The sequence below is a fragment of the Dendropsophus ebraccatus genome, chromosome 2, assembly GCF_027789765.1.
Source record: "Dendropsophus ebraccatus isolate aDenEbr1 chromosome 2, aDenEbr1.pat, whole genome shotgun sequence".
Classification (NCBI taxonomy): Eukaryota; Metazoa; Chordata; class Amphibia; order Anura; family Hylidae; genus Dendropsophus; species Dendropsophus ebraccatus.
Genome location: NC_091455.1, coordinates 139758581 through 139770852, shown reverse-complemented (window position 1 = coordinate 139770852; position 12272 = coordinate 139758581).

Genomic DNA, 12272 nt, shown 5'->3' with positions numbered 1-12272 from the left:
CTTTCTTTTTCCTAGCCTTTCTTGTGGTGGTATTTTACATGAGCATTGTTTTCTGCCATATATTTATTTAATATGTAGTTATGTATTAATCTCCAATGAAACAAGTGTTGAGCTTGATCAGTGCTCCTCCCCTGCAACCTATCAGACTCTAGTGATTGGCCAAGGGAAAGATGGCTCCGCCCACCTTCTACCCAGAGGGCTGTGCGGTCTTGACAGTTGTTAGTCTGGCTTTGCCAGAGTCACATCTAACCTCCCTGCATCACCTCAGTAATCCTTGTTAGACTTGATACCCAACCCCCTAACCTGTTTCCAAAGCAGCCAAGAGGAATAATACGTGTCCTCAAAATCTCAGCAGAACATTCTCTGTATTTATTATTGCCTGCTGTCAGATTGGTGAAGTGATAGAGGGTCTCCCATTAACCGTCCATATCTTCCTGGCTCTCAAGTCAGTGTGTTCATGCGTCTTCCTCCTGCTTGCCAGCGAGCGTTGACAGCGTCAAGTCTCTTCAATAACTTCAAGTACCTATTCACACATTCCTTATAAAGGCTGGAAACCGCAAAGTCCCTGGAACAGGTCTGTCTACTTGAAATCCTATCTATCTACCAAGTCTAAGTTATAGTAACCAAAGTAACCTCCCCCTAACGCTAAGGACTCTGATCAAGCCAGCAGATATTCATCATCAGATGCCCCTGTATGGGATTGTACATAGTTATCCTTCAAGTAAGGTTTTCATATACTTTCACCACTACTGTGTGAAGACTTTTATTAAAAATATTCCCTCGTGTGTATGTTGAGAGGAAAAGGGCCCGTCACCCTCAGACCCCACCGTGACAGGAAGGTTAAAGAAGCTGAGCCCTAAAGTTGCACTACACCACGCAGCAACACACCCTCAGCATATTACAGTACATCGCAGGAAGACTTGAGATTTTTAAGTAGAATTAAATTACAAATCTATATAACTTTCTGAAACCAATTGATTAAAGAAAAAGAAAAAGATTTTCGCTGGACAATCCCATTAATGTCACATCAAGAACAGAATTTCCACTTAACGAGCAAACAGAAAAATATTGTGCTCACAAAAAGCAGCAGATAGAAGGGAAAAAAGTGCAGGTTAAACACAATTTCTGTCTACAGTATATCTTGTGTACATCAATTTGTCAGGACTGGCAGGTGTAGACAAGACACAAGACAGTGGGCCCTGAATCTGACCCCACCCACTGTCACCTGCCTACTTGCCTCGGTCGACCCTAGGCGGTCGCGGTCAACCACGAAGACAATCCCTATGCTGAATACGTGCAAAACATAAAACGCAGACAGACAAACACAATGCAGAAAGGTCAACTAGCCGAGTCAGAAACCGAACGAGCAACGCAGTACCAAATCAGGAAGAAGCGGGTAGTCAGAGGGCAGGCAAAAGGTCAGAATCCAGGTAAGACAAAATAGAAGAATAGAGCAGAATACAGGGAACTGGGGAGCTGGGATCAGAACAACTAATAACCAGCAGGGAAATGAGGAGCTGACTGCTTTTTATCCAGGATCAGAGCTTAGGTCCAGCAGCTGATTGGAGCAGCCCTGATCCCAGCACCAAGCTCAGCTGAACAGACCTAGCAGTGCAGTAACCCCTGCACTGCCAGAAGTCTAACAGGCAAGGCAGGTGTGGCTGAAAAGTAAAACACAGTTCAGACACAATTCATATGCAAACACAGACAGAAATTCAGCGCTTCTTGGCCGCCCGGCACAGACCGAGAAGCGCAAAGTCACATTCCTAACACAATTGCTTCAATTCTAAAGACTAGTGCAGCTGACACCTAACTTTAAATAATCCTCTTTGCCCTTATTTCGAGCCTCATCTGATCTATTAACAGTCCAAGAGCAAATTATGGCTACCTCAAGCCTATTAGGAAATAGAAAGGACTACTCACACTCCAATACTCTTATTCAGGATGATGCAGGGTAAATCAGTGTGTAATTCAAGTACAGGGACATTTAGCTTTAAGAAATTAAGATTCAACATGCAAAATGAACCAGGCACATTGGGGGAGATTTATCAAACATGGTGTAAAGTGACACTGGCTCAGTTGGCTAGCAACCAATCAGATTCCACCTTTCATTTTCCAAAGAGTCTGTGAGGATGGAAAGGTGGAATCTGATTGGTTGCTAGGGGCAAGTGAGCCAGTTTCACTTTACATCATGCTTGATAAATCTCCTCTATTATGTTTTTAATAAATTTTACTTTTAATTACATAACACTAGTATAAAGCAGCACTTCTCAAACTTTTTCTTCTGGAGCCTCACCCAACAGACAAAATGATGCCGGGGCCTCACCAGACTAAGAGGATGCCGGGGCCTCACCATTTGTGGTAGAAGTCCATGCAAATAAAAAAGACTATTGCTTAGTCTCCCCTCCATTTGTCTCCTAATCTCTGTATAACATTAAATAAGTACAAAATATGTCAATAATATTCCTAAACCTGAGATTGTTGGCGTCAGGGAATGGACTGTGCAGCTTGTGGTCACCTTTGTGAGAACTGCCTCCCAAGCTGCGCCTCACCAGCAACTAGGGGCGCCACTGGTGAGGCCTTACAGTTTGAGAAGAACTGGTATAAAGTATATATCAGAACAAAATATAAAGCATGACATTATTCATGAAACGATACAGTCTTCAAAATAAATCTATTGCTGCACCAAAGCTCAAAAGCTGGGATATATATATAATTATTATTATTTTTTTTACGTGTTCTTGCAAATTTACAGTGAAGATATTTTGTAAATGACCTGATCGGCATTGTTTGGACATCATGTTTGCATGTAAAGAACATCTTCAAACTATAATACAGCTGAATAGTCTCTTTCTGGTAAAAAAAAACATATGTAAATCCTGTCTCGTGTGCCTTTGCTCACTATGGAATACCCTCTTTGGTGTGGGAATATTTATCCTGACATTCCTAACATGCTGATTTCACTTTTGAGATCTTTCCTTGTTTGAAATGTTGCAAAACATTGATGTGTATTACAAGCCTCTGTGGCAGTCAGGGCCGGTTTTTGGGGTATGCGACCTGTGCATCGCTCCGTCATCGGCTTAGTGAACAGCTCAGATGGCTGGCACTTTTTCACTTAGCCACTACAGAGGGTCGATGCCTGGCGCCCCAAAACTTGCTTTGGCCCTTGCTGATTGGAGGGGGTGGTGGACACCAAGCTGACATTAATGGCTGATTTTAAAGGGGTATTCCGCCCAAGAGCTAAAAAAATTAAATGCCCCAAAACCTAGCTGGTATTACTCCTCCTGAGTATTTAGAGTCGTCTCCCGTCTTTCTAGCTGCTTCTGTTCCATAATTACAAGTTTTTTAAAAAGCCAATCTATATCCAACATGGTGCTGGCCAGAAAACTACATCTCCCATTATGCAATGCTTATGCCTGATTAGTCCATGATGTAGAAGAGCTGATATCCACAAGATAAGGTAGTGACATAGAAGAGTTGAGGTAGTGACCTAGCAGAGTTGAGGCAGTGACATTGCGGGTGAGTGGGGGGGGGGGTTTCCGCGAGTGAGCACGGACAGGTGTGCCGCGGGTAAGCTGGGGGGCGTGGGTGCCATGAGTGAGCCGGGGGGGGTTGCAGTGGGTGAGCACAGGCAGCAGTGGGTAGTTGGATGCCGCGGGTGAGCAGAGGGGTGGATGCCACGTGTGAGCTGGGGGGGTGGTGGATGCCACAGGTGAGTAAGGGCGTGGATAAGCATGGGGGCAGGGCTGCCGCGGGCAAGGAGGGGGTGGGGTGCCGCAGGTGAGCATGGGGGGGATTGGTGCAGCGGGTGAGCACGAAGAGGGGGTGCTTGGTGCTGCGGGTGAGTGAGAGGCTTGATGCCGCAGGTGAGCACAGGGGGGTTGCTTGGTGCAACGGGTGAGCGGGGTGGCTGCTTGGTGCCGCGGGTGAGCAGGGGGTTGCTGTGGGTGAACGGGGGGGGGGGGGCTAGGTGAGCGCAGGGGCCGTTGGTGAACACAAGGGGGGGCACAGGGGGCTGCGGGTGAGCACCGGAGAGGGCACATTCAGGGGGCACGGTGTAGGGGGCTGCAGGTGAGCTCAGGGGCGGGGGTACAAAGTGTCAGGAGGGAGACAGTGATCAGCAGCTGTCACTGTCTCAGTATCCTCCTTCACTTCAGTCGGCAGGGTTAGAATCGCTTACCCAGCCCATTGAAGAGACAGAGGACACGTATTTACAAGTTATTTTCTTGTATCGTTTTATTAGTGTGAATGCGGTTTTATTCTGCTCTGGCATAACTCCTTACGCATTGTCTGGGAAGATTTCTTCCAGCAGATATACAATTAACATCTGGCCTTGGATAATGACTGACAGCCTGGTCCAGGGACGTAGCTAATGTCTCCTGGGCCCTGGTGCAAGAGATCATGGAGAAGAAAAGAAAAAGCGCCTTCAAAAAACATCACCTGCAACTCATGCAGAGAAGATGCCCCTTGTGAATTACTGGATGTAACTGCACTTTAATCACTTACATGGTCTACAGAAACTGTGTAGAGCTGGATCTACCTCTATGATCACTGCTTAGGGAGAGTATCGGTCTTTATATAGTGGATGTTATTCAGTGACAGTATAGTGTATTATTAACTGTACGTTTTTTTCCACTGATTTTGCAGCACATCACACCAGTATGTATTCCATACTAGCTGAAGATGTAGCAGAGCCTGACGTGCGCATGGTGTAATTATGTGCTGCATAATGGACATCTGTTTACCGGTGGAGGGGGGTTTAGTGTAGGTTTAGATCTCTCCTTGCTGACTGTGAATGAAAGCATTCTAGTTCCATCCAGACTCTAAGAACATCTATAACACTTACAATATGCAGAGCTGAGACACAAAGTGAATGCAGGCATATGTACCTGTCTGACAGCAAGCAGAGATGGAACTATATATTTTTATATTACAGAAACCTAGGCTCAGGGATACAGGATTGTGGTTACAGAGTCACTTTAAGTTATCTGCCATGGGCTAGTTGCAAGAAATTTAGGTTGCATATGAAAAATCATAGGTATAATTTTTAACCAACTTAGTAACCACCCATATGCCTTTTTCTTGCGGCTGTGCGGTCACTGCAAATAAAGTGGGCTCAAATGCTCCATATGGGGTGCTGTATCTTACAACTGACAGTTGCCTGCACCTGCCAGGATTGTAGTTCAGTCAAGTCTCTGATAGACACCTCCACTATGCAATCGCAGGTTGCTGATTGGTTGCTATGCCGTATAGATTTATACACTCTATACAGTCTGTCACAAGTAGGCTGCACAACTATCACCGATCTGCAGACAGAATGCTTTGGTAATGGCTGACAATGAATAAACTCTGATCCCAGTCATTTAACTATATTGATGCCATGACTAATAGCAATCATGACATCTAATTGGTGGTCAAGTGGCCTGATCGTAATTCTGATGGAATTACTGTCATTGCAGACTATTCCAGCAGAGTGACAATCTAACAGATCAATGCAATGAAAAAATAAATAAATAAATAAATTCTCCTTTATGAAAAAAATCATTAATATTCTTCAACTGATTATTATGTTATATAACTATAACTAATTATGTGCACAACACAATGGCAGCTCCATAGGAACAGTTTAACTGAGGTCACATGTTCTTATTTTGAAGACTAGGGGGATTAATGCCATGCCATGACGTGCTCCTCCACTGGATGCAGTGTATTGATGGAGGAGCTGTCTGGCAGCAAAGGAGAACGGTTAGACCAGAGAAGAACGGAGCTACTAAGCGGGCCAAAATGGCCACTGCTTCAAATTTTAATAAACAAAATACAAGGTGGCCAATCCCTTTAACTAAAACAGAAACAGCTGTGTATGAGGCTTATAACTGGTTGAGGAACAGCCAAAAGAGGTTTAGCAAGAGGTTGCTAAAGAGGTTTCATGTCACAGGTCATATATAATGGCAAGACTCCGCACAGCAACAAGACACAGTAGCTATACATAGTTACATAGTTAAAGGAGAAGTCCGGTGAAATTTTTTATTAAAGTATTATATTGCCCCCCCAAAAGTTATACAAATACCCAATATACACTTATTACGGGAAATGCTTATGAAGTGCTTTTTTCCCTGCACTTACTACTTACTTACTTACATCAAGGCTTCACTTCCTGGATAAAATAGTGATGTCACGACCCAACTCCCAGAGCTGTGCGGGCTGTGGCTGCTGGAGAGGATGATGGCAGAGGAATGCTCAGTGTCCCTCCAGAGCCCTGTGTCCCTCAGTGTCACCCTGCCATCATCCTCTCCAGCAGCCACAGCCCATACAGCTCTGGGAGTCGGGTCGTGACATCACCATTTTATCCAGGAAGTGAAGCCTTGAGGCAGTAGTAAGTGCAGGGAAAAAAGCACTTTATAAGCATTTCCCGTAATAAGTGTATATTGGTGTTTGTATAACTTTTGGGGGGCAATACAATACTTTAATAAAAATTTTCATTGGACTTCTCCTTTAATGAGGTTTAAAAAAAGACAAGAGTCCATCAAGTTCAAACTACCCTATAATCCTACTCTGTTGGTACAGAGGAAGCAATAACAGTCATGAGGCAGATGCCAACTGCCCCAACATGGGGAGGAAATTTTCCTTCCTGACTCCACCATAGCAATCAGAATAATCCCTGGATCAACGTCCTATCACATGTAATCTAGTGACCATAATTTGTAATCTTATATTTATTGGGAAAAGCATCCAGGCCTCCCTTGGAACTTATTTAGTGAATCAGCAAGTGAATCAGTAAAAACCTCATGTTTACTGAATCAGTAAATTTTCCTCCAAAGATTTCAAAGCAGACTAGGGTTGAAGTGAAGAATGGCCCCCACATATCCCTGATCTCAATATCATTGGGTCTGTCTGGGATCACAAGAAGAGACAAAGCATAGAAGCAAGAAGATCTCTGGTTAGTTTTCCAGATGTTTGGGTTCCTTCAAAAATGTGTGTAAGTGTATGTAGAAGAACTGATGCTGTTTTGAAGGCAAAGAGCAGTCACACTATGTATTCATTACATTTAGACTTCCCTTCTGTTTAGTCACTTTTTTAGGCATTTTTCATGCCTGTCTGAAACTTTTGCACATCACTGTATTCCTATGGAAACATCTCAGTGGTAGATACTTAAAGGAGAAATCTTTTATTAAAGTATTCTATTGCCCCCAAAAGTTATTCCAATCACCAATATACACTTATTACGGGAAATGCTTATAAAGTGCTTTGTTCCCTGCCCTTACTACTGCATCAAGGCTTCACTTCCTAGATAACACGGTGATGTAACGACCCGACTCCCAGAGCTGTGTGGGCTGTGGCTGCTGGAGAGGATGATGGCAGAGAGATGCTCAGTGTCATTTCAGTGCCCTGTGTCCCATAGTGTCCCCCTGCCATCATCCTCTCCAGCAGCCACAGCCCGCACAGCTCTGGGAGTCGGGACGTGATGTAGTGACCCACCAGGCACTACAAAGTTTTATCTGCAATATGACATGTGCTTTGTATAAAGTAACTGTATAATGCTTTATCATTGGTGTCCAGCAGGTGGCAGTGCATTGCCAACATGTTGACAGTGAGCATTGGGACCCAGCGGCCTTCCACCTCAAGTGTGTTGCCTAGGCAACAGTAGGAGGTCTTACAGGTCCTGAGAGGATTTGAGTAGATGTAGTCGGTGAGGAGGAGCAGACACGTGCTCTCCATCATAGTCAGATATAAGCAGTCGTGTGCTGACTAAAACCTTCAAGTAAGTGAAGTAACCTGCTGAGTGCAGAGCAGGCAAAACAAGAAGAGAGAGGAGAGATTCTAACCAGCCAGACAAAGGCTATAACCACTAAGGCAGAGGGAACCCAATGCTCACTTCATGCAGCCTGACTGGAGAGTGACTGAACACCATTCCAATGTGCTGTATTGCTGTGTAAACCAGAAAGTAAAGTCCCTCAGTTATATCACCGTCTATTCATTTTCTCCAAACACTGGAAACCAACCACCTCATTGCTGTGACGACCGCCCGGGGCCTTAGGAGAGCCAGGACCACTAAGGTAGGAGTAAAGCACTGTGACACTATTGCCCCTGACAACACCACCGGCACCCTATCTGGCCCTAATAGAGCCTCCAGTCCACCGTGCGGACGTTCCATAGTGTCCCCCTGCCATCATCCTCTCCAGCAGCCACAGCCCACACAGCCCATGTTGGACAGCAAAGACAACACCCAAGTGGGCCACAGCAGTTCTTCAGCTCCCATTACACCCAGCTGCATTATGCAAATAAGTATGCCGTACTATCCAGGCGCATCATGGTATCCTCATTATGATGGAACACCTGGTACCCTTCAAGAATTTAGAGAAAAAATGCAAAGTCATTTTAAACTGTGCTCTGTTACTGAAGAACAGAAAGTTGAAATTTTGATCAACCAATTACAAGGACCTGCACTCCGTGAGGTCAAGTCCTGGCCTGGACATGAGCGCCAAAACAGTAAACAGATCCTAGACCGACTGAGTGTTACCTTTGAGTCTAGAACTGCTTCTGAGCTGAAGAAGCGTTTCTTTGGGATGAGACAACGCCCCAAGGAGTCGCTTAGAGACTATTCCCTGACCCTGCAGGAAGCATGGCGAGCTGTTATTTGGGTCGATCCTCATGAAGCAGTAGGTCAAGATCAAACCCTTCGTGAACGGTTTATTGAAGGTGTGTTAGACAAGACTCACAGGAGCCAGTTGAAAATGTTGTCTGTACAACATCCAAATGCTTCTTTCCTAGAATTTAAAGAACTAGCCATAGAAATACTAGAGGAGAAATCTCTGCCAGAATGGCAAGAAGATAACAGAAGTGTGACGACTCCCATACCAGCACCTGTAAGTCTGATGGTTGAACAGAGTGCTCAGTCCCCGACTGCTCAAGTCTCACATTGCGCTAAAGCTATGGAAAAAGTAGAAAATGAAGCAACACTGGCTAACCAAATATCACACCTCACCAAAGCAATGGAAAGAATGATGAAGCGGATGGATCGACTAGAAAACCCCTCTAGACAAGGAAGAGAAAGTCCTCCCATGCAGAACCGAGAGCGACCACCACCACCACCTACAAGAGAAAGACAGTGGCAACCACCGGTTAGACGCTCAGATACCTGAGACGCTCAGATATCAGAGTACCAGAGGATTACCGTGTAAATATTGTCATCGCAAAGGGCACTGTGAGGAAGATTGCTGGCAGTTAAACGACAATCCCCTGTCCCCTGCGGGACACCCCTCAGGTGGAGAGGCTATAGGTCCCAGAGATGCTACATGGATGCCAAAGTATGTGGGTTCTAGGCCTACAGTCGAAGTCAGCATTAACGGTGTGAGCTTCCCTGCCTTGATTGACACTGGATCTCAAGTGACCACTATAAGGGCCGCAGCATTTGAAAAGTGTAGTAATGGGGCACAGTTAACAAAAACTCCAGAAGCTTCGCTCCACATAATCGCTACTAATGGAAAATCTGTACCCATATACGGGTATTGGGAGCCAACCTTGCAGATTGGCGACACAGAACTTCCCCGACAAGGAGTGATCGTGATTCAGGTCCCTGAGGATGAAAACTTCTCAGTGATCTTGGGCACCAACGTACTCCGCCATTGCTATACTGAAGTGCTGGAAGCCCTACGAAAGACTTTACTAAATGTGCCTAGAGGCTCTCTGAAGGCCATCCATAAAACTATGAAAGTGCTGGCAGCTCAGCAGAGGTTCACTAATATCAAAGAAGAAATATGCTGTGCTCGCTTCAAAGACTCTCAACCAATCCGGCTGCAACCTGGCACTGAGACTATGGTGTGGTGTAGAGCTTCCATGGGACTACAAGGACAAGATTACCCGGCATTGATAGAACCGACCCTAATAGGAGATGACATACCTGTCATGGCAGCTAGAAGTCTTGTGACAGTATCTCGTGGCCAAGTACCCATTCGTTTGTTGAACCTTAGCAACCAGCCAGTGGACTTGAGAAAGTATCAGGCAGTAGCCAGCTTGTACAGTATTCATCAGGAAGATCTGCTTGAAACGTCTGTTACTGCTGCCCAACAAACTTCAGCAGGCAATTCAACTGAAGATCCAGATTCACAATCCTGGCTGTCCGAACTAAGTATCGGTGATGACACCACCTCCACTGAACAGATTCAAGGTGTGCTGGAGGTAGCCAAGCAACATCATCAAGTCTTCAGCAAATATCCTATGGACTATGGACAGACCAGTTTAATCCAGCATACCATACCAACTGGTACGCATCCTCCTATCAGGGAGAGATACCGGCCTGTGCCTCCTGCCATGTACCAACAAGTGAAGAAAATGGTCCAAGATATGAAAACCACCAACATTGTCCAGGATAGCCACAGTCCCTGGGCTGCTCCCCTAGTCCTAGTAAGGAAGAAGGACGGAACAATCCGCTTCTGTGTGGACTATCATAAGGTCAACAACAGAACGCATAAGGACGCCTATCCATTGCCTCAGATAGAGGAGTCACTTGCAGCTTTAGGCTCTGCAGCCTTCTTCTCAACTTTGGATCTGACCAGTGGCTACTGGCAAGTTCCCATGGCACCAGAGGACAAAGAGAAAACCGCCTTTACTACCCCGATGGGCCTCTTTGAATTCAACTACATGCCATTCGGGCTCTGCAATGCTCCCGGAACTTTTCAGAGATTGATGGAGAGATGTCTAGGACATTGGAACTTTGAGACAGTCCTATTGTACTTGGATGACGTAATAGTGTACTCCAAAACCTATGAAGAACACCTACAGCATCTGGCGGAAGTGCTTAAAAATCTTGCGCGGCATGGGTTGAAAGTTAAGCCTTCAAAGTGTTACTTGTTGAAACCACAAGTGAAATACCTTGGTCATGTTGTGAGTGCTGCTGGCGTGCAACCTGACCCAGACAAGATAGCTCCTGTGAAGAATTGGCCTGCACCTAGAACAGTCAAGGAAGTTAAGAGTTTCCTTGGGTTCGCTAGCTATTACAGAAGATTCATTCCAAAATTTTCCCAGATAGCTAGTCCTCTCCAAGAGCTCCTCAAAGGGAATCCTAAAGATCGTCAGCATTCACGAATCCCCGTGGAATGGACTAGTGAGAGAGAAGCTGCATTCCAGCAATTAAAAGGCAAGCTTACTGAACCACCGATACTTGGATATCCGGACTATAGCCTGCCCTTCTGTCTATACACTGATGCCAGTAAGAAAGGCCTTGGAGCAGTGCTCTCCCAGACACAGAATGGAACCGAAAGAGTAATCGCTTACGCAAGTCGATCATTGAGAGAACCTGAGCAAAATTATCAAAACTATAGCTCCTTTAAGTTAGAGCTTCTTGCTTTGGTATGGGCAGTGACTGAAAAATTCAAAGACTATCTAGCAGCTTCTACATTCACTGCCTATACGGACAATAACCCATTGGCGCACTTGAACTCAGCTCGCTTGGGAGCCCTAGAACTAAGGTGGGCTTCTCGACTAGCTAGTTTCAACTTTACCATCAAATACCGGTCTGGTAAGGCCAATGACAATGCCGATGCTTTGTCCAGATTACCCGCAGAGAAGGAACTTAAATCCATTGATGAGCAGTGGGAAGATGTGGAAATGCCCGCTTTCTACGCTCGATTTGCACGGCAAGAGGCTCAGTAGATAAAGCATAACGCTCTCAGTAGTCCCCAGCAGAGTGATCTTGTTCCTCCAGTTGAAAAAGAATGCTGGCTAAAGGTTCAGGCGGAAAGCAGAGTAATCGGTGAACTATTGGATTACTTCTCCATTGGGCGAGTTCCAGAGAGAATCCGAAAACACAGAGCCGACACAGAACTGACACTGCTTTGGCGACTGAGAAAATTCCTCTTCCTGTTGAGAGGTTTGCTTTATCGCAGAATTCTAGACCCAGTCACTTATGAACGAGTCTTCCAAGTGGTGATACCCAGAAGAGATGCCAAAATCGTCCTGGACATGTATCATGACCAATCTGGCCACTTTGGAGTTCAAAAGACAGAAACTACCATCCGAAAAAGATTCTTTTGGGTCAATATGAGAGCTGACGTTGAGGATTGGTGTCGTAAGTGCCCCACTTGTGTAGTGAACAAGAGTGAAAGACAGGATCAGCGTGCACCACTCCATCCAATTGTGAGTAAAAGTCCCCTTGAAATTCTAGCCATTGACCATGTGAAAATTGGACCAAGCCGATCTGGACACACCCATGTCTTAACCATGGTTGATCATTACACCAAATTTGTTGTAGCTGTTCCTGTAAAAGATCTCACTGC